The 20,586-nt window shown below is 47.2% G+C and overlaps 1 protein-coding gene and 1 non-coding gene across 5 annotated transcripts in view; both read right to left on the reverse strand.

Moving 5' to 3' along the window:
- The window catches only part of KMT5B (lysine methyltransferase 5B), a 50,078-nt gene extending 37,482 nt beyond the window's left edge, over positions 1-12,596 (reverse strand). For 2 of the 4 annotated variants that reach the window (XM_072970462.1, XM_072970458.1), the window contains exon 1: positions 11,907-12,108. The gene's annotated coding sequence lies outside the window, so the exon portion shown is untranslated. Of the gene's footprint in view, positions 1-11,906; positions 12,109-12,184 lie in introns of those variants that run through there. The other 2 variants (XM_072970460.1, XM_072970459.1) reach the window with 2 other exon arrangements.
- Positions 7,770-7,902, reverse strand: LOC116285538 (small nucleolar RNA SNORA76). Its single transcript, XR_004195251.2, has one exon. It is a non-coding gene; the product is annotated as a small nucleolar RNA SNORA76 (small nucleolar RNA).
- Positions 12,597-20,586: the final 7,990 nt, after the last annotated feature.

Raw genomic sequence — 20,586 nt, forward strand, 5'->3', positions numbered from 1 at the left:
CCAGAAAAGATATATGAAAAATTAAATTCAGAGGGCGGGAGATGGTGGGAATAAGTTAATTTGAGAACAGTGTGCCTAGAGAGAGTTTATAGGAATCTTTGTTTTAAAAAAAAGGCTTCATACAGATTAATCAGTTCTCTAGACTAGAGTAATAAAGATCACCTGAGTATGGTGACCGACGGAATTCCCGAGGGCTCTATGTAAGGCTTTGCTCCCTCTAGTTTTATGAGTGTTCACAAAATGAGGCAACCAGGCTCTAAGGAAATGCAACTGTGACTATGCTCTGAGATGGGAGCCCCGCCCCACCCACACCCCGCAGTTTACCTGACACTGAAATCAACAGGAAAGGTTTCACTGGACCAACAAGTGGGGAAGGAAGCATGTACTTCAGTTTCTAGTATCAAAGGTAAATAAAAGGATGCATAATTTATGATAATACTGATACAACTGCCAAAATAAGAGTTGCACTTAAAGAGGAAAGTGTTTGAAGAATTCTTCAGAGTTGTATTTAAAGAGGAAACTTCTAATCACATTTTAACACCTAAGGTAAAGCACACACACACCACTATACATTCCAAATCACCAACAGCAATGGCTATCTTTGGGGGAGTGGGATTAACATCGTAAAAAGTCCTTTTCCAAAATGTTTACAGTGAACCTATTTATTTATCATTGGAAAACAAAAACCTTCCATACTTGAAAAATTTTCTAAAGAAAGCACAGAGATGTGTCATAGAAAAGGTGATTGGTTTATGTAAAGTGCCCATTCTATTCCCAGTGATGGACCCTCAACAAGTGTCAACACCCTTCCAGCCTCTCACTGTCCCTTTATGGGCACACATGTGGATCATAAACTGCTTAGCGGCTTTTGAGTTCAGCTGCTTATTTGAGAACTCTGGTTTCAATCCTTTTTTACTTGAAGCTTTTGGATAGGAGTTTTTGTTGAATACCCTAAACCAAACCAGGATTTTAAAAAATCTGTCAGAAAAATGAAAATATTGATTCTGAAAGACTATCAAGAATTTTAACATAATTCCTGTGATATTACCAAGAAGTTTCTAATCAGTTCATAAATTGAACTTGTCCACAGATAGTTTATCTCAGAGAAATTATCCAGTGGCAAGGAAACAATCCCCAAGTGGTTGAAAAGGAAAAGGTTAACACATTTTAAAAAAGCAAGCTCTAGCTTGCTAGACAACTTTTGAAAATCTTTATGGAGAAAAAGCAGAACAAACATTTTTCAAGTGATTCAGCTACAATTCGCTAATAAAACAATTCAACACACCAAACGGTTAACTATCTTCTCTGGAGAAAGAGGTTACAAGCAATGTTTACACCATTACATGATAATAGTCTTCGAAAGGTTCAACTTTTCAAAATGAGCATATATTACTTTTGTAATTAAGAAACTTCAAAGATAAATAGAAAAAAAGAAAACATTTCACAAAAACCCTGACTCACCCATACGTATGTAAGTTAAAGTCAACTTCTAAAACTAAGCACAGCAATTCACAAATCAGATTTCTAAGGTGATGGGAAGTGAAAAATGTCACTGAAAACTTCCACAAGTTCTCTATGCCTTCAGCGGTGGACTCTGTGATACTCAAGTGTCACAATTTCAGACTCCCAGGAGCTTTATATTTTAAATAAGTGCAAGGAAGACAAACACAAAGAGAAAGCATAGAAATGGAGAAAGTACTGTCCAAAGAGGAAACAGCAAACACACACATCCCAAAAGGACAAAAGAGCCCGAGGCAGGCCAGCAGTGAGACTACTGGGACTGCTGTCAGTTCCAACATCCCACTAATTAAGTGAAAAGCCAATTTCCCATTCTAGGGCCTCATTTGTGCAGCCTATCTCACATGTGAAAAGTACATGCAATAGCAAAAATACAAGTATTTTGGAACTATTAAGAACTTCGATTACCAGAGTTTACCTCACCATGCCAGGCTCTGCATGATCCAGCCCTGCCTGTGTCCCCACTTGCTCCAGCTAACACCCAGACACAGCCTAGCTTACATCCCTCCGGTGTGCTTGGCATCTTCCCACTACTGGGCCTTTGCACTTAGAATACTGCCAATCTGCCCACCAGTCCCCTACCTTCCAGTCCTCCATTCTGTAGACTGCCTTGACATATGCTTTACTGTTTCTTCTTCATGGTGCTTATTACAACTGCGTTCACTTCTTCATGTAATTACTTGATGGCTCTTGCCCTCCCCACTGCAGAATCAACTAGCTAAGGTGCACTTTCATATCACGGGAACCTAGCACAAAGTCGAACATACTACAGGTCCATTCACATCGCATCCCCTTTTCTAGTCTCAAATCTAACTGCTACATATAAGCCCAAGTGGTTATTAGTTCTTCCATTCAAACCTAACATTACAAAAGGACTCTAAAGTATATGTACCAAAGAATTTCATGTCAGTCTTTATCAATGGCTATTCCAAATTCATCTGCAACCAATATACACCCAAGGTTCCGTGGAACCTACAGTGATAATCACACAATCAGGCCAAATGAAGAAGCCGGCAAAGCTATTGGGAGCACCTGTAATACTCTTAACAGTCTGACAGGGTAACTGCTCAGTTGCCAATTTGTTCGAAAATTACCATGAACTTATGATACACCTGTAACCTTAAACATGGCTCCTATAAATACTGTCGGAAATAAATCTCTTTTGAGAATTTAGATGACCTGTCAGAGCTGGTGCTATGAAAGGGAAGTCTTGGGGTTTTCTGTTTGTCTGGATTCACCATTAAGCCTTTACCCAAGGCAGAACTATTGCTTTAAGACTGACGTTGTCTTGCAAGTTCGATGATAATCTGTTATATAGCGCCAAACTCCAGAGCAAAGAATAAGTATTTACACTTGTAAAATAATTACTAATGACATGCTATTAAAAGTATCATTTCTGCTTTCCTTTTCCAGCGTTCGCAGAGTCAAACTCCTGCATTTTGCTTCAGCTAATTTAACAGTTTTTTCAAGCAGCATCAGGTGGCAAGGCTACTAGCAAGAGACTGGAGCCTGATGCAAGCAGTTTCCGGCCAATCGTAACAATGCTCCACTCAATCCCTTTCAGGATAAAATGATGGGAGACACAGCATCACTAATCATGCTAAACTGGCTGCGGTAACTTCTCTAAAGGAGGCTGTGGGAGGCTGCAAAATGGCCCCCAGAGATAGCGGGTCTTCATCTGGAACCTGTGAATGTTAGTTTATAAGGAAAAAGGTCTTTGGAGATGTGGTTAAATTATGGATTTTGAGATGAAAGAGATTATCCAGGTGGGCCCTGTCATTAAAGTGTTCTTTTAAAAGAGGGAGATTTGACACCATACACACTTGAGAAGGAGAGTAAAAGACTGTAGTGATGCGGCCACAAGCAAAGGAATGTCACAGTCACCAGAAGCTGGAAGAGGCAGAGATTTTTCTCCTACAGCCTCCAGAGGGAGCCCGCCCATACCTTGACTTCGGCCCGGTGAAACTCTTGTTGAGTTTCTGTTTCTTCTGGCCTCTAGAACTGTGATAAAATACACGTCTGTTGTCTTAAGCCACCAAGTTTGTGATGACTTTAATGGTACTCACAGGAAACTAACACAGAGACCATGAAAAGTAAACCAAGTGACAGTGCTTTCTAGATTGACTCCAGAAATACATAAAATTCCAACGTGTCACAGGAGAAAAGATTTTAAGCTGTTTCACATACACTTTTAAAGTCATTCCCTCTTCATCTGCACGTAGGAAACATGGCTGCATAGAGAGCTATAAGGATTTTGAAGATAAAGCTGGAGTCTCAGTTACATACCCTAATTACTCACACACTGAGCTTAAGCCCAGTTAACCAAGGCCTTCTTTAGAATTACTACATTGAACATTTGTATATAAAAATGTACAATAAAAGATGAAAAATTTTCACTTAGCAGACCATTTTAAACAGTAAAATATCCACCACTGCTCAGTCTACGATCAGATGTTTACAACACTTACAATTATTCAGCCCCTGATCTTCAGCTGGGCATGTAATGAACTCCCCACTACAGAAAATACTGCTTTATAGTTCTTTATTTATGTACACCGTATGTATGACAATATATATCACAACAAAGGGTTTTATATAAGAAAGAATCGTGTCTCCAATCGTCTCAGTAGGTATTTCTAAATAAAGGCTTTAACTGATGAGAGAAATTCTGCCTCCCACAGTCCCCCCAAAAAACATGCTTCCCCATCTCTCCGTACGTGACTCATCTGCTTACCCAGCAGTGCCTATAAACAAAATCAAGAATGCTTCCTTTGTTACCATTTTCTCTGAGACCCAAACAGCATCTTACTTTTCTATAAACAGATGCCACCTAGTGTCAAGGGTCTGTAAGTTCAGCCCATGGTTCCTCAGAAGCTGTGAGGTAAGTAGAACAAAGAAACATCAATTCTCACCGGGCAAAAAGACAAGTGTGATAAACAACTTTCAAAAGGTGATTCTTGGGCTGGGTCTTAGGCAGCCCAGCCTGGGTCTGCCAGGTGATAAACTGCAGGGGGCAGCGCACACCATAGTTCGGGGTGAGGCACGGGATAGTCAGTGTTCTGGTGCCACTCTGGCTCCATTCACTGCTCTCCAGCAGTGTGACTGTGGACAAGTCATTTAACCCCGCTAATGCCTCATGAGTAAAATGAAAAAAGGTTCAGCACAAGGATAAATGAGCAGAAACTGCTAATACAATAAAGGTCTCCAAGTACCTCCTCTTTTCATGTAGCTTAGGCAGAAACAAAGGCCAGACATGTTGATGCATTACTCGCAAAACTTTATAAACAATCAAGCAGAAGTTTCCCCTCATTCCTCATCCTACCCATAACTTCCGCAAGAAAAAAATCCCATCACCTCTTCCATTACAAGAGTACAATTTTTCAAGAGAATAAAAAAGGACCAGGGGTGCTAATTTATGCTAGAATTGAGATCAGCTTGGCTTTTCCTACTGCTCCTGAAGAAAAGGATGTGACTTCTGGCAACAATGTATAATTGACAACCATAGCAAACTACACCTCACATGTCAATACTCAGAGGGACTACAGATTTTGTTACAGTGGAATATACTTTGTTGGGTATCTCATAAAACATTCTTTTTTCTTATTGTAACTCCATTTTTAAGAACAATAATAGCCCCTCCATTCATTTAGTGCTTCCTATATTCACTTTATCATTTAATTCTCACGCCCTGTAAAGTAGGCACTTTCCCCCCTACTTATACAGATGAAAGATTGGAAAATTTGCTCAACTGTACTCTAAAAAGGATTCCACTAATGGAAAAGCATGTGATTCGAGGCAGAGAGACTGGTTAGAAAGTAAAATTTGACAAACAGTAGCAGCAGATGAGGAGAGAGAGGAAAAGTGTGATATTTCAAATACAAGCTTGGCAAGACTTAGTAACAAATCAGATACAGGTGAGAGACAGGAAGGACTTCAAGATGAGCCAGAAATCTCTAGTTGGGACAGAAGTTTCAGTTGTGGAGACTAGAAGATTGCCACTAACTGAGTCAGAGACTACAGAAGGAACACGTTTGCAGGAAAGATGACAGGAGTTTGGTGTGCTACATCTGAGGAGAACAGCACTACCCAGGGGAAGCTGTCCTAAGACTTCAAACTCAGGAGAGAAGTGGGGACTGTGAAGAGAGAAACATGAACAGAGGTCTTCAGAGTTCACCAAGCATTTCAACAGTATCTTAATTCAAAGAATCACAGAACTGTGGCGCAAAAAGTCTCAGATTAAAAGAAACAGGCTCAGGGAGACGTATTACTTGCCAACAGTAATTCACTTCTTCTGACAAGATCATATGCAACCGATAAATGAAACTAAAAAACTTTTTTTGAGCTTTATCATGGGCAGTTAAATGAAAAAAAAGGGGGGGAGACAGAAAAAAATAGGCAAGAGACACACTGGGCCTCTGAGAGACAGGTCTTGCAAAAGAGCACCCCAACTTACGTGTTGGGGATACAAGCTGTTCAGTGCCTAGCAGTGTCCAACACTCAGCTAAATAAATGTCTGCTTGAGATGTGGGTGAAGAACTGAGTGCTGCAGGGGTGATATGCAGTCCTGGGCTTGACAGAGGGACACCTCTTAGGGCTAGTTTTCTGGGCACCATTTCACACTATTGCACTTATTATGATCCAAGAACTGTGCTGATAACTTCACATAGACCATACCAGTCACCGACATCACAGTCCTTTAATGTATACAATTTATTAAAATATTCATTAACATATAATGAAAAATTATACAACATATAACTTATATAATAAAGACATTAAATATATACAATAACATATACAATACTATTATTACCACTCCCCTTTTTACAAATGAGAGGAAGCCTTAGAGAATTAGAAAAAAAATTAGCCAAGGCCAGGGTGAAAGACTGTACAAGCTTGACACCATACGAGAAAGCAATACAATCTTGACTCAAACACATTTTAAAACATACTTTCTCCCATACTTGAAGAGTAAGACCCAAAATAGACATGGTTTCTGATTTCAAGGAGCTCAGAGTATATAGTATGGGAAGAGAGACAACCCAGTAAGTATGAAACAGTAAATTCTGGTAAGAGCTACAGAGAAAATAAGATGTTAGGAGAGGGAATAATGAACAAACTTTCGACTGAATGATCAAGGAAAATAAATCAAAAGCATGAATATAGAAACAATCGCTTTGGGGGGGCGGGTCAAAAACACTCCTGGTACCTATTTACATCCAACAAACAAATATTTTCTACTAAGGCAACTGGCTTTGTCTAAATCCTCCTCTAAGTTAGGTCTGCTTTTCTTTCTTTTTTAAGGTGGAGGGTGAAGCTGGTGTCTTAGGGCCTCTCTAGCCCCAGGTTCTACTGACTCACTGACTGAAGGATCAGGGCCCCTTTACTTCTCAGCTGGGTGGGATCCATCTTCCTAACAGTAGGTTGGTTTTTTCGCCAAAAATATACATCCCTCCACATCATGCAACATAAGGACTTCCTTGAAAATAAAGATACTCCTCAGAGATCATTCAACTGTATCAGGTATTTCAACCTTGTTATAAAGATCAGACAGACAAAATGAATCTGCAGACCTAGAATCAACTCAATCAACATTTACCAAGAACCTACTGGGGGCCACCGAGCACTGTTCATGGTGCTGGAATATCGGTTGTGTCCAGGGAACACTAGAGGGAGCATGAGAGCTTCAGCTTTCAGGGAAATCTACACAGGGCTACTAAGGAGTGGAGGACCTTGAAAAACCAAAGGGACACATGAGAAAACCAGATATCTGATGAACAGAGCAAAAGGGTACAGAACAGGAAGCAGAATGACCTTCACCGAAGGCATCTCTTGCCTAAGACCTGAGAGGCAATCCTAGTGCCATCAGAGGCCTGCTGACCCGGTGTTCCTATAAAGATGTGCAAGTTAGAGTACACGTGTTTGATTCACCCTAACACACATGACTGAGGATTCACCGGCTTGGCAATCCTATGAGGCAGGTGAGACAGGTGAGACAGGTATTGTCACTACAAATGAGACGGCTAAAGCTCAGAAATGAAGTTGCCTTCCTGAAGTCAAACTGCTTCAAGTAGCAACGCTGGGCCTAAAACTAGCGTTAAGATCGAAGTCTGGGGTTTACTCCAATACTTGAGCCACATATGCAACACCCAGAAACAAAGAGGTTTATCACTAACTAGGGAATGCTCCCTAGCTCTATTTACTCTTTCCTCTGTGTACCTTTATTTATTTATTTATTTATTTCGGTGCCGCCGTGTGGCTCGCGGTTAAAAGGGCCGCCGCTGCGGGGGCAGACGGCCCCAGTTATGCGCGAGCGCGTGCTCTGGCGCTGCAGCCTGACCCCCGGCACCACGCGCAGGCGCAGCGAGGGCTCAAAGGCAGCGCATGTGTACCTTTATAATACAGAAAATAAGACATCTTGCAAAAACACAACTGAAAAGCAAGGAGCCACAGTGACATAGGAACCACACAGACCTTAAGAATCAAGCTTTTGGGACCCCAGCCTCCAAATTCTAAAACCCAACTGATTGTAAGCTACACATCAATTTAAGAACATCTCAAGAAAAAAAAGAGGAGGCACAACTACACAGAATATACACAGGAACTACGTAAACCAGCTGGAGATGTCAAAATGCTTAAATTAGCTCTTAGAAGTGAGAAAATAGTGTTGCAATTAAGTGTAGAAGATAAAGTATAACTTGAATTGGAAGTAATCTCAGTGTTATTTTACAGATGAAGAAACTGAGGCTTGGCCCCATTGATGTGTTACATAAGATGGAGCAGACGAACACAGGTATTGATTCTTACTCCAACGATCCTTCACCCAGCCCCAGAATTACATGTGCATGCAACCATAATTATATACAACCCTGCTAGACTGTGCAGTGTTTGAGTCTGTCTCACATAGATACCAGCCAGCCCCAGCTCTGACTGGCAGATGTGACAGCCAGAGGCAGTGAGTGACCAAAGTGGTCCAGTGTCCTAGGAATCCTTTAGCTGGATGGAAGGAAAATCATGAAGCAAAACATAATGTAGAGCATCAATGACTGTGGAAATCAGTGACTTTTTTTTCCTTTTGTCAGAATATTTTAGCATTAATGCAAATGTTTCTGGTTCCACCACCAACTATATAAAGATAATATGTCCACTTTAAGTTATTGGGACATGGGAATAAAAAGAAAATTTTTTTTTTAAGCTAGACATTAATGTGGATTTACAAAAATAAAGTGATGAGTGTCTCTCGTACAGATGAATTCTCTACACCACACCTTTAAAGTAGTTAAAATCCTCTAGTGCATGTAAAATGCAATGTGCATGACTAAAGTCTGGGGACATGTCTACTGAACAAAACCAGATACATCTGTAAGTGAAAACCCGACTAGGACACAGTGCTGATAACACAGGGCCAGATACTGGTTAGGTACGACCTCTTCTCTCAGCCAACACTTGCAATTTTCCAGGAAACACCAAATTATGGGGAAGAAAAGGGATTATAGTAAGCATTAAAGTGAAAAACAGACTTATGGGTTGGGGGCAGAACACAGAGCGGACAGAATTTAAAGAAAGCTGTGAAGCTTCCTAAGCCCAGGGTCCTCCATTTGTTCACCAGGACTGTTCCTTGTACACCTCACTCAATGGAGTTTAAGTCATTAAAACTGCAGAGTTCAATTCACATTTCACACTTGAGAGCTTCAAACAGAGTATGTTCTATGATTTCAAAGTTGACAGTTTATCCAAGAAAGAAAGTACTTTTTAAATCACTGTTCTAATGGTTAGAATTCCCTAATGCTTGCACTCTAAAGTGCATTGGCTAGTTTTCTCCTGTAATAAATTTAAACTTGTCCTTTTTATTACAATTAAAACCACTTCCTACACCAAAACATGTCAGTAAAATACATTTTGGGGTTTTGCTTGTTTGCTGTCTAACATAAAAAGTTAACCACAACAGACTAAAAAAAAATTAGTTATGTCTTACACAAAACACTTACTTCTACTGAATACAGCTGTGTCTGAGATACAACTGCCCGTGCTCTCTACCTGCATTTACTTAGTGTATCTATGGAACCAACAGTGTGTCATGTTGGAGCAAAGACACAAGGTCCCTGTCTTTAATACTGTGTGGAAAACTCAACAATTAGAATATTCTAGGGCTGACACAGCCCTGTAACTCTTGGCTGTAAAAGAGGAGGATTCTGTGAGTGGAGAGAAAATAAAGCTCACGTATGGCAGGCCAGAATACAAAATAATGGAATCGACACATTTATCTGAAAGAATGTGCTCTCAGAAGCCATGGGAAGGGCATTCCTGTGGACAGGGAGCTGTTTAGATGCTACACAAATGACTATGCAACATAACCAGGCCCTACACTCATTTCCTATAAACCCACAAATTAATACTCATGTAAAGAGAAGTCAGAGTCAATCCAATATAAATGACCCAAGGGAAAATTTATAAACCAACATGCCCCACCACAAAATTCTAAGCTCAAAGACCCACAAACAACCTGCTACCATTTCCGTCACAGGCATATTCGCCACCCCAGAGCCCCCACCCCAATGCTGCCCACTGGGATTTCATTTAGGCACAGAGTTCAAAGCATGAGCACTTCAGTGTGTACCAGAAGACAAATGAAAACACAGGCAAGAGATCACCTGGAAGTGACTTTGAGTCTGGTTTCAAAGTTTATGAGTAAAAAATTAGGCCTCTTGAAAAATAAGCATCCATATTATTCCTTTCACTCTCTAAGTTGTTTTGTTAACGACAACAATTTTTTTTTAATAACAACAGATCAAACATGTTCTGAAAAACTAAATATAAATCATTAAGCTCCATAATTTACAGATCAATAAATTAACAGTTTTCATCAAATGTCTGCTGCGCACCTACACGGTCCTGCTCTGAGCAGAGGAGGTACATAATCCACAAACTCAGAAGAAAGCTGAGGGGGTGGGCAGGTAAACGACCAAATATAGTACACGTAACCATTGCTCAGGGAACACAGAGGAAGTGTGCATTCTCCTGAATGGGTCAGCCTCTGCACTCGTGTGTGTAAGAGGTTCCACACATGCTGGGATTAAAGCGTTTGTGGACTTTAATCTTGGAATGGAGGGAGCCCCACAGAGACAGGGCCACACCTCTGGCTGAAGGTGCTAAACATTCGACTACAAAGTAAACTTGTATCCAACAACTTGTAACTCTAAGTTTCTCAGTAGGTACAAATAACCTGTGATAATCTCAGGCAAAAATGGTTTCACCCTTCCTTTTCAAAATACTTATGCTTTTACCACTACATCAAAAGTTAAGGCGTGTTCTTGGTATGAAAGACTGAAGAACCTTCAAGTTGGCAACTGCTTCCTCTGATGATCCCATAGCAGTCTTCAAGGCCCATAAAGCCATGTTTAATTATACTTTATATCAAAATAGTTTAAATTCTGAAGAAAAGAATCACAGCCAATCAATTCTTCTGCCTATTATTCTAAGTAAGATTTTTCCCCCAGAGTGAATTTCATTTGGCAAGCTCTTAAAAATTAACTTCAACAAATACACGTTCACCTCCACAGCATTCTCAAAAGTTTCCCCCACTCAATGGCTCGGAGGAAAAAGTTCCCAAACGGGGTCAAATGAACCCAAATAGGGAGGGGATTTCTCTGGGTCCAACGTGCTTCTATGCCATGCCAGCAAGTTGGGTCGAGCTGTCATCTTGGAAACTTGCATTTCCCCCTCTCATGTAAGTAGGAGTGACGCTGGTACATCATCTTTGGATGTGTGAAAGGAACCGAGTCACTCTGGGAGGACCAACGCGTTTTCTCGGGACCCGAGGCGCCGGCAGACTGAGGGGGAACGGGCTGAAGCGCAGAGGGCACGGGGGCAAGGGAGGCAAGCCCCGGACAGACGCCGGAGCGCGCTACAAGCAGGGCGAAGTGGGGTGGAGGACCGGCCCGGGAGAAGATCTGAAAAGAGTCTCGAGCCCAAACAAAAACAACCCAAAGTTGAGCGCGGCAGAGGTAGCAGATTGGGCGAGACCGTTCACGGCTGCCCATTGGAGCAGAGGGAAAACAGAGTCCCCCAATCGCGAGCGGCAGGGCTGCTCCCCTCGTGCGGCCGCGGGCCGGGCCGGAGCTGCCCGGCGGCCGCTACCGCTCCCTTCCGGCGGCGGCGCCCACTGCAGGGCCGGCGCCCCGCGGCCGCCGCCGCCGCCGCCGCCACCGCCGCTCCCGCCGCTCCCCTCACCCGGCCGCCGCCCCCCCGCGGCCGCGGCCCGGGCCCCGGCCCGGGCCGGCGCCCCCACTCCCGCCGACCCGCCCCCAGCCCGCCGCCCGCCGCCCGCCGCCCGCGCCCGCCGCCCCGGCTCCCCCCGCACGCCCGCGCCGGCGCCCGGCCCCGCTCACCGCCGGGCGCTGCCCGCTCCTCCTTGGGGCGCGTCGGGGCCCCGCTGGCCGGCCGCTGCGCTGGGGGGCCCGCGCTGCCCGGTGACACTTCCCCGTCCCCCAAGAAAATTAATCACCAAAAATAATTCCACAGAAAAATGGAGAGTAAAATCCAAGATGGCGGCCCCCGCCGCAGCACCGCCCGCTCCATCCGCTGTCGGGAAATGAGTCCCAGCCGTGGCCGGAGCCCCCAGCCCCCACCGCGCCGCGCCCCCGCGCCCCCGCGCCCCGGGCCTCACCTCCCTCTCGCGCGGCCTCGGGGTTCCAAAGGCAGCCGCTGGCCTGCGGGCTCCGCGTCCTGGGTCCTGGCGCCCCGCGTGCCGCCTCCGGTGCCTGAGCGCCCTCACCTCATAGCCCCGGAGCCTCGCCGCCCGCGCCGCAGACGCGTCGCCGCCCCCGGTGAGCCGCTCGGACGCCGTCCGGGAACGGTGGAAGGACACGAAAAGGAGTGCCCTCGGCCGGGCGGAGGGACACCACGCTGGCTCGCGCCGCCCCGGTCTCCTCTGTTGCTTTTACGGGACTGGGGGTGTGGGGGAGGCGGAGAAACCCGAGAAAGAAATGAGTCCCTCGCCGGGTGCTCCGCGGCGGAGGAACAAAAAGCGAATTTTAAAAGAACGAGTGAGCTCGTTGCTTCGCTTGCCTTCGCTCGCGGCGGAGGGATCCTTGTTGAGCAGTCGGCAGGGATCCCTCCGCCCCTCGCTGCCCTTTAAATCGCGGCTGGAGGCGGCGTCGCTGTGCGCCCCTCGGGCGCCACCCTGGTTGGGGCTTATCGCGCACCCCGGGGCCCCGCGCGCTTGCTCTCCACCCTGAGTCTTTGAAGCAACTGCACCCACCCAGAACAGCTCCCGAGTCGGGAAGGGGGCAGCCGTGGGGAGTGGGCAGGCTCCTCGCCCACTGCGCCTCCCAGTTGCGCCGAGGGGAGGCGGCTCCACGGAGGCGAGCCTCTTTGTTGTGGGAATGGGTGTCGTTGGAGGCAGATACACCCTTAAAGACCATGTGGGCAGCCTGAGCGTTCCACCGCCTGGTGTGGGAGGGAGGAGGGAGTGAGCGTGCATTAATTGGGCCACTGGCTTCCTGGTGTCAACTGGCCATTTCTTGAGCACCTACTGTGTGCCGGGTTTTCCTAGTTGGGCCGTGTCGGCACCAAGGATGCAGCTCCTTAAGGAGCTTAGGATGGTTGGGAAGTTGCTGGGAGACTTAGACGCGCCAGGTGCGGCGCTGCAGGGAGGGTGGTGCGAAGCCCCGCCGTTTGGGTCCTACTATTGATAATACTGACTACAAAATAACAACGGGAGTAACGTGTATGCAGCTTTTACTGGGTACCCGGTGCCGTTCTGAAGCTTTGGTGCCCTATCTCATTGATTCCTTACAACGACCCCCAGGTGGAGTTCATACATAGGTAAACTGAGGCACAGAGAGTTTGGGTGACCTCTAAGACAGCTGATGAGAGCTTGACCAGATCCTTTATCCAGTACTCTGGTGAATAGTGTTGAATCATCAAGAAGTTGAAGTTGCCACAGGTGGGAGATGCCCGGAGGTAGTGCCTGAAGGTCTTCCCTGACCCGAAGGGTGAATTATGTAAGAAAAAGGGAGTGGTTAGGAAAAATTGAGACCAATAATGCAAAGGCCCTGGAGCAGGGATGGGGGAGGTAAAGAGGCTGCGGCTTTAGGGGAGCCCAGTGTGGGTCCTGCAGAGAGAGGGCAGGCAGGTACACCTGTTCCTGGAAGAGCCCCACGTCTGCCCTGGATTCCGCTGCATCCCCAGGGCCTGGCAGAGAGTAGGAGACTCAGTGGAGACTGTGGATGTCCATACGGACTGTGGTCCAGGGAACACCAACACAGGTGCTTACTTCATGTTCCCTCCTCCTTGATCTTGGGTGGCAGGCATGATGCTTATTATCTGCTTCCACAGATGGGAAACTGAAACAGTGATTTGCTGAGGGCATGTATCTTAACAGGTGGATGCGGGTCTAGATTTTAAAAACCAGGGCTTCTCCCACTGCCGTCACCTTCCATCCTGGGGAAGCCCACTTGGTGGTGGGGGGTGGGTTGTGTGCAGAGCCTCACCACCCTTCAGGTAAAGCACATCCAGGCACTTTGCCTCGCACCTTCTGATCTTTCACTCTAAGAGCCTCAGGGTCATCTGTGACATCAGAAGTTGCCTTGCCATGTTCCTCTTTACGAGCACAACTAACGAATGATGGCTTCGGTTTTTATTAAGTTTCTGACTTATCACTGAGCTGTCTTTCCAGGATTTTCATAGTGCTTGGCTCCAGATACTCAGATTGCATCCCATTGAGACTGTCTTTGCCTCCCAGTTTCCTCACTGGGTGCCCAAGGGAGGCAAGCACAGTGGGTACCACAGACATGGGTGAATCCTCCTGGGTCTTAGCACCTGGACCACAAGTCCACCCATGCCTGGGTACCACAAGTCAATGTCCTCCCACTCCAAGCTTTCCAGAGTGAACCCCGACACTGACCCCTGGGGCTGACACCCAAACCCTCACCCTGTAAAACCCCCAGACTCCCAAGATGCTGGCACCTCCATTCAGTCACTGCCCAGTGCCAGGCTAAGTGTTCTGGGCAGTGACTTGCAAGGAACTAGGCCAGGCCCACAGCCTGGCAGGGGAGACAGATGGGTGAACCCCAGCACGGATTCCTCTGGCTTCCCAGTTCTGGATCTGCCCTTCCCTGTCCCCCCTGCATTGCAGGCTGCTCTTCCATCCTCAGCTCAGAAGCCCAGGGTGGGCTGCATCTCTCTGCAGAGCTGAGTTGAAGCTCAGGATCTTGATGGGGTGGTACTTAAGGGAAGACAGGCTGAGCTGGGCAGAGGGCACAGCCTGGAGCAGCCCTCCTGGGGGAGACTGGAAATTCGACTTCCCCACAGAGCTTGTGGCCAGCTGGAGGCCTCCCTCTGCCAGCTGGCAGGGGAGCAGGGTGGTGGACAGGAAGCATTGTGGTCAGGCACCTGCCCAGCCCCCATGTGACAGGCACCATTGGCATTTACACTGTGAAGCTGCTGGTTGCCCCAAGTGGAAGTGCTAAGCCACGGAGCCAGTGGGGCCCCACCAATCCCGGACAGACGGAAAGATATTAACAACTCTAAAGAAAGACTGAGTTGGCGGAAGGGGCCCAGGCCAGCCCCGGAAGCACCAGGGGTGCCAGCCCAGCCTGGAGCTGACCTGGGAGCCCCACCCTTGCCAGGGCTCTGGCTGAGGCCACAGAGTCTATTCCAGTCCCCCCCAGCAGGGCCCGGAGGCACTCCAGAGACCCAGCCTGGTCCCGCCAACCTTCCATCACTCTCCAGCTCCCTTTCTTCAGACTCTAGGTTCACCCAGCGACTGGCTGGCAGGGGTTTGCCTGCTGCGATCCTGTGCCCACAGGGAGGGCCCCCAGGTCATGCTGAGCCCAGAATTCCATGCTGGATGGCGAGTAGCTTCCCACTGTAAAGTGATATGTTGGCTTGTGGACTCTGCACATGTGTCTCCCCCGTCCCCCACCTCTGCCCGGAAGACAGGGCTGTTCTGATGAGAGCAGGCGCCTGAGAAGGAGGCAGGAAAAGGGCGGGGGACATACTCAGGAGGATTCTGGTGACCTGTCCCTGGCCACCTGCCTGAGCACCTCTAGGTCCCCTGCACTGTCCTCATACCTCCACTGTCCACCCCTCGTTTCCTAGATGAGGAATGGTCAAGTGACTTGCCCAAGGCCAAGTCAACAGCAGTAAAATTTTATGACGGCTGTGAATAGGGGCTTGGTATGAGTCTGACCTGGGTTTGAATCTCAGATCCACAACTTACCAGCCGTGTGATTTTGGATATATGATGCAGCCTGTCTACACACCATCCCTACAACTGTGGAAAGTGCAGGTCCTTGGATCTGCCTAAGTAATCTTATTCGCAGCTTTATGTACTTAGGATGCCCAAATTTGGGGGAACGGTATAGCTCAAGTGGTAGAGCACATGCTTAGCATACACAAGGTCCTGGGTTCAATCCTCAGTACCTCCTCTAAAAATAAATAAGCCTAATTACCATCCCCCCCAAAAGATGCCCAAATTCCTACCTCCAGGCTGCACTTCTCTGAACTTCTGACACCGCCATTAGGTGTTTAATAGGCATTTCAAATATAACATGGCTAAAATTGAAAATGCACTCATGAAAACTTACACATCCCAGAGAGAGATTCTCCCCGCTGCTCAGGCCCAATACCAAGCTATTATTCTCCCTAATGGCCTTTCTGTGTTGTTTGTTTTGTTTTCTTCATGGCACACGTCATCATCTAGCATCCTGTATCTTTTGTTCACTGCATCTACTGGCCGCCTCCCTCTTCCAGGCTCTAAGTTCCTTGAGGGCAGGGGGCTTTGTCTCCCTTGTTCACCACTCTGTCCTCAGTATCCAGAACAGGGCCTGGGACGCTGGTGTAGAGACTTAATCCACGAAGGATAACGCTAGCCTGCCAGGAATGCTACAGGGGTGAAAGGAGCTGTAAGCGGGTCTCTAAGCACTCTCCTGGCTCCGACTCAAGTTACGGGGGCTTTTCCACCACCCACCCCCACAAAGCGCACTGTCTCTTCCCTGCCTTTAAAGCTAAGGGGTATCCTGGGCTTTGTGTCTGCCTGGAGCAATCACATGGGACCCAGGGACAGCCCTGTGCCCCTGAGGGGTTGTGCTCTTTTGGGTTCCCACCACCACCAAAAAGGAGCCCAGCTGTAGCCACCCCTTCCTCTCACACACACACCTGGAAGTAAACACAGAGAGGACCAGTGGCAGCCCCCTAGAATTGGTTTCCTCAAGGGCAGGGAAAGCCTACTCTTACTATTTTTCAATAATTTCAAGCTTACAGGAAGTATAGCACAAATAACTTTTTTTTCCCTGGAACTGACTGTGAGTTGCTACCGAGATGCTCCAAGACTTCGGAGCACATCACGGTGTGTTTCCCTGCAGCTGAGCTATCGTCTGGCAAATACAGATGACAATGGACATCGAGAAATTAACATTGGTGGGTCGATGCTGTCTCATCTTCGCACCATATTCAAGGTTTCCCTATGACTCTAGTAGTGTCCTTTATAGCAAGGGAGCTTGTCCAGAGCCCCAAGTTACCTTGGTTGTTGGGTCTTCAGCTTCCTTCTCTCTGGAGCAGTTCCTCACCCTTCCCTTTAATTGCATGACTTTGGCAATCCTGAAGGTGACCTGACAGTTACTTTGTAGTATGTTCCACAATTTAGGTTTTTCTGACAGTTCCCCATGATTAGAATAAGGTCAGGTATCTTGGGCAGGAATGTCACAGAAGTGAGTCTGTGTGTTTCTCAATGCATCCTTTCCAGTGGCAAACGATTTCAATTTGACCCATGGCCGATGACATTTACTTGGGTCATTGGATCAAAGGATGTGTGCCAGCCTTCTCCACTGAAAAGTTACTAGTTTTCCCTTTGTAATAAGGAAGTATTCTCTGGAGAGGGACTTTGAGAGGATGTAAACATCCCACTTCTCATCACACTTTCAATGTATTCATATATTTATATCAGTATGGACTTAGGGGTTTCTATTTTGTTAAATAGTTATAATCTGTGTTGCTTCCTCTCCCCCCTCCCCTGCCCAAGATATTTATGGCAGCTTTATTTACAATAGCCCCAAACTGGAAACAATGCAAATGCTACCCAACAAAAGAACGGATAGACAAAGTGTGGTCTATCCATGCGATGAAATCCTGCTAAGAAATAATAATGAATGAGCTACAACATGGATGCATTTCAAAAACATGCCGAGGTAAAAGAAGCCAGAAACCTTAGAGTAAAATTGTTTGATTCCAAACATGCGATGTCCTAGAACAGCAAAAAAACGAATCTGTGGGGACAGAAATCTGAAGCCTTATTTGCCTCCAGGCAGGTGTGATTGATGAGGAAGGGACAGGAGAACCTTCTGGTGTGATGGAAGCACCCTATATCCAGGACTTGTTACCTGGGTATGTATAAAGTCTACGTTCTGTAAAAATTACTGAATGTAAATGATACATTACGCAAAAAAGAGAGATACAGTGTGGGAAAAAGTGAACTGAACGGGGCTGCTGCTCCATGAAAACCTCTCCAGTTTTTCCATGACTTGTGCATGAGGCAATTTTGCAAAATAGTTTTCCTTGGCTGTTCCCCAGACACTGCTGTGGGAATGGCCTAGGTTCAAAGGGCAGGTTCCAGGGTCAAGGTGCAGGTGAGGGACTGAAGATGCTTGCTCTGCCCTCTGGCACTGTCAGTGTGGCTTCTGCTGAGTGATATTTAAGTGGCGGGGGAGGAGGGCTGCTCTTGCTTCTAACAGACTTGCTGGAACCTTCCACCATCAGCTGAACTTCCCTGCAGCAGGCCCTCGGGCCACCTCTGGGATGCTAGCTGCCTGCACTGGACTGAAGCCTCCAGCCAGCGTGAAGTTGCCCTCAGTCTCTGGCCTGAATCTGTGTGCTACCTGTGGAGTCAGCTTTCTGCTCTGTTACCCCATCCTCAGGTCCCTTCTCAGAGCTCACAGATACACTCTGGGCTATTGACTTGTCCCCTGGTATATTCCTAGGGATGGTGTTTCCTGAGTCAAAAGTAGACATGATTTCTGGCTGGAGCATTGGGGGTGGCGAGGGCAAGAAGGTGATGGGGGCCTCTGCCCTGGCGTTTGGAGTGGAAGCCCTGGCTCCAGAGTTGGCAGCCCCTAGAGGTTCTAGAAGGCCTTAGGGTGGAGGGGGGAGCTAGTGTACCACGGCGGGGAAGAAGGGGCTTCCACGCTCTCTCCATGGGGTCATTCCTGCTCTTTAATCAAAGAGTAGCAGGGGAGGGGATAGCTCAGTGGCAGAGTGTGTGCTTAGCATGCACAAAGTCCTGGGTTCAATCCTCAGTACCTCCATTAAAAAATAAATTAATTAATAAACTTAATTACCTCCACCCCAAAAAAAATTAAAAAAAAAAAAACAGAGTAGAAAAATGTGATAAGCTCCCCATGAGCCAGCTGGAAGGGTGAGCAACCAGGGTTCAGAATCTTCACCCTTTTCCTCCCCAGCCCCCAGGCCTCACCCACTGCACTGCCCAGGCCTCTGCAGGGACCTTCGGGAGACTGGTCATCCTGGCAACCGCAGCCTACCCCAGAGCCCAGTGTGGGGCAGCCAGTTGCCCTGAGTCAGCTGTGGGGCCCAGTGGGAACTTGCTGGAGAGGTTGAGGTCTCCAGGGAGGGGGCTGGTGGACACGCAGATGCACCTGGAGGGTGGAGAGGGCAGGCAGGGCCGCAGCGGTCCCTCCCACACAACGAGCACCACAGGCGGCCCCAGCCCCACGCAGGTCCTGGCCTCCGGCATCTTCCGTCCGAGCCTTTGTAAGCAGACCCAGCTGTAGGTTCCAGCCTAATCCCAGCGCACTCTTCCCAGGACATGTCACTTTACACAGGGCTTTAAACCAAGCAAAGAAGTCACTCCGCCCAGAAAGGGCTTGGCCCGGAGGGAGGGGACTGTCTCCTCACTTGCGTTAGTTTCCTGTGGCTTAAAGCAACAGGAGGTCACTCTCTCACAGTCTGGAGGCCAGAAGTCCAGAATCACGGTGCGGCAGGGCTGAGCTCCCTCCAGAGGCTCTGGGGGAGGGTCCCTCCTGCCTCTTCCAGCTTCTGGGGTCTCCAGGCGTTCCTCGGCTTGTGGCCACATCCCTCCAGCCTCTGCCTCCATCTTCACATGGCCTTCCCTCTGTGTCTCTGTGTCAGATCCCCCTCTCCTTTCTCTTCTGACACTTTTCGTTGGATTTAGGGTCCACTCAGATAATCTAGAATGATCTCATCTAGAGATCCTTAACTTAAAATTACATCCACAGCGGGAGGGCATTGCTCAGTGGTAGAGTGCATGCTTAGCATGCGTGAGGTTCTGGGTTCAATCCCCAGTCCTTCCACTGACAACAAAAAGTCATTAAAAAAAATTATATCTGCAAATGTATGGAAATTTGGAATTACATTTCCAAATATATGGTCACATTCACAGGTTCCAGGGATTAAGGTGTGGACATATCTTTCTGGGGGACACTATTCAAGCCACTTCACCCAAATTGCCCTGGATCACCCCAGTGAGAATCTCTGCAAACTGGCTTCTGTCTCTTTTTATAGGTCTCCACTTGAGCCCCAGCCCTGGGATCAATCATTTCTCCAAGGAGCTCTGGTTCCTTTCAGGGCAGCCACTCTCTGGATGCCAGGCATGCTCAGGACCCCTGTGATGTTGGTCTTCCCACCCCTCTCAGTGGACCAAGTCAGTGCCCATGTGTGTGTGCATGTATAAATATACATAATATACACACATGCATGTATGCATACGTATACACACGTTTACATCTATACTTCTTTGTAAACACAGAGTGCAGTCCAGTTCCAACCCAACATCACGGATTCATTTTAGTTTTCTTCCTTTCCCTCTGCAGCTCCTTTCACCAATAGTTGAAAACTTGGCTCCCATTAGAGTTAATAAACTTACCTGTTTGGTCAATCTTTCTGTATGTACTGACATTCCCCATGACAGTTAATAAATTGACTATATGATCACTCCCCTGTGTGTAATGACCTTGTGTTGCCACTGCCAGATGCCGCCCACATGAATGACTTCCTCTGCCTGCTCAGGCCCCCCATGCCATGCTGGACCACCCC

Source organism: Vicugna pacos, chromosome 10, assembly GCF_048564905.1.
Source record: "Vicugna pacos chromosome 10, VicPac4, whole genome shotgun sequence".
Taxonomy (NCBI): domain Eukaryota; kingdom Metazoa; phylum Chordata; class Mammalia; order Artiodactyla; family Camelidae; genus Vicugna; species Vicugna pacos.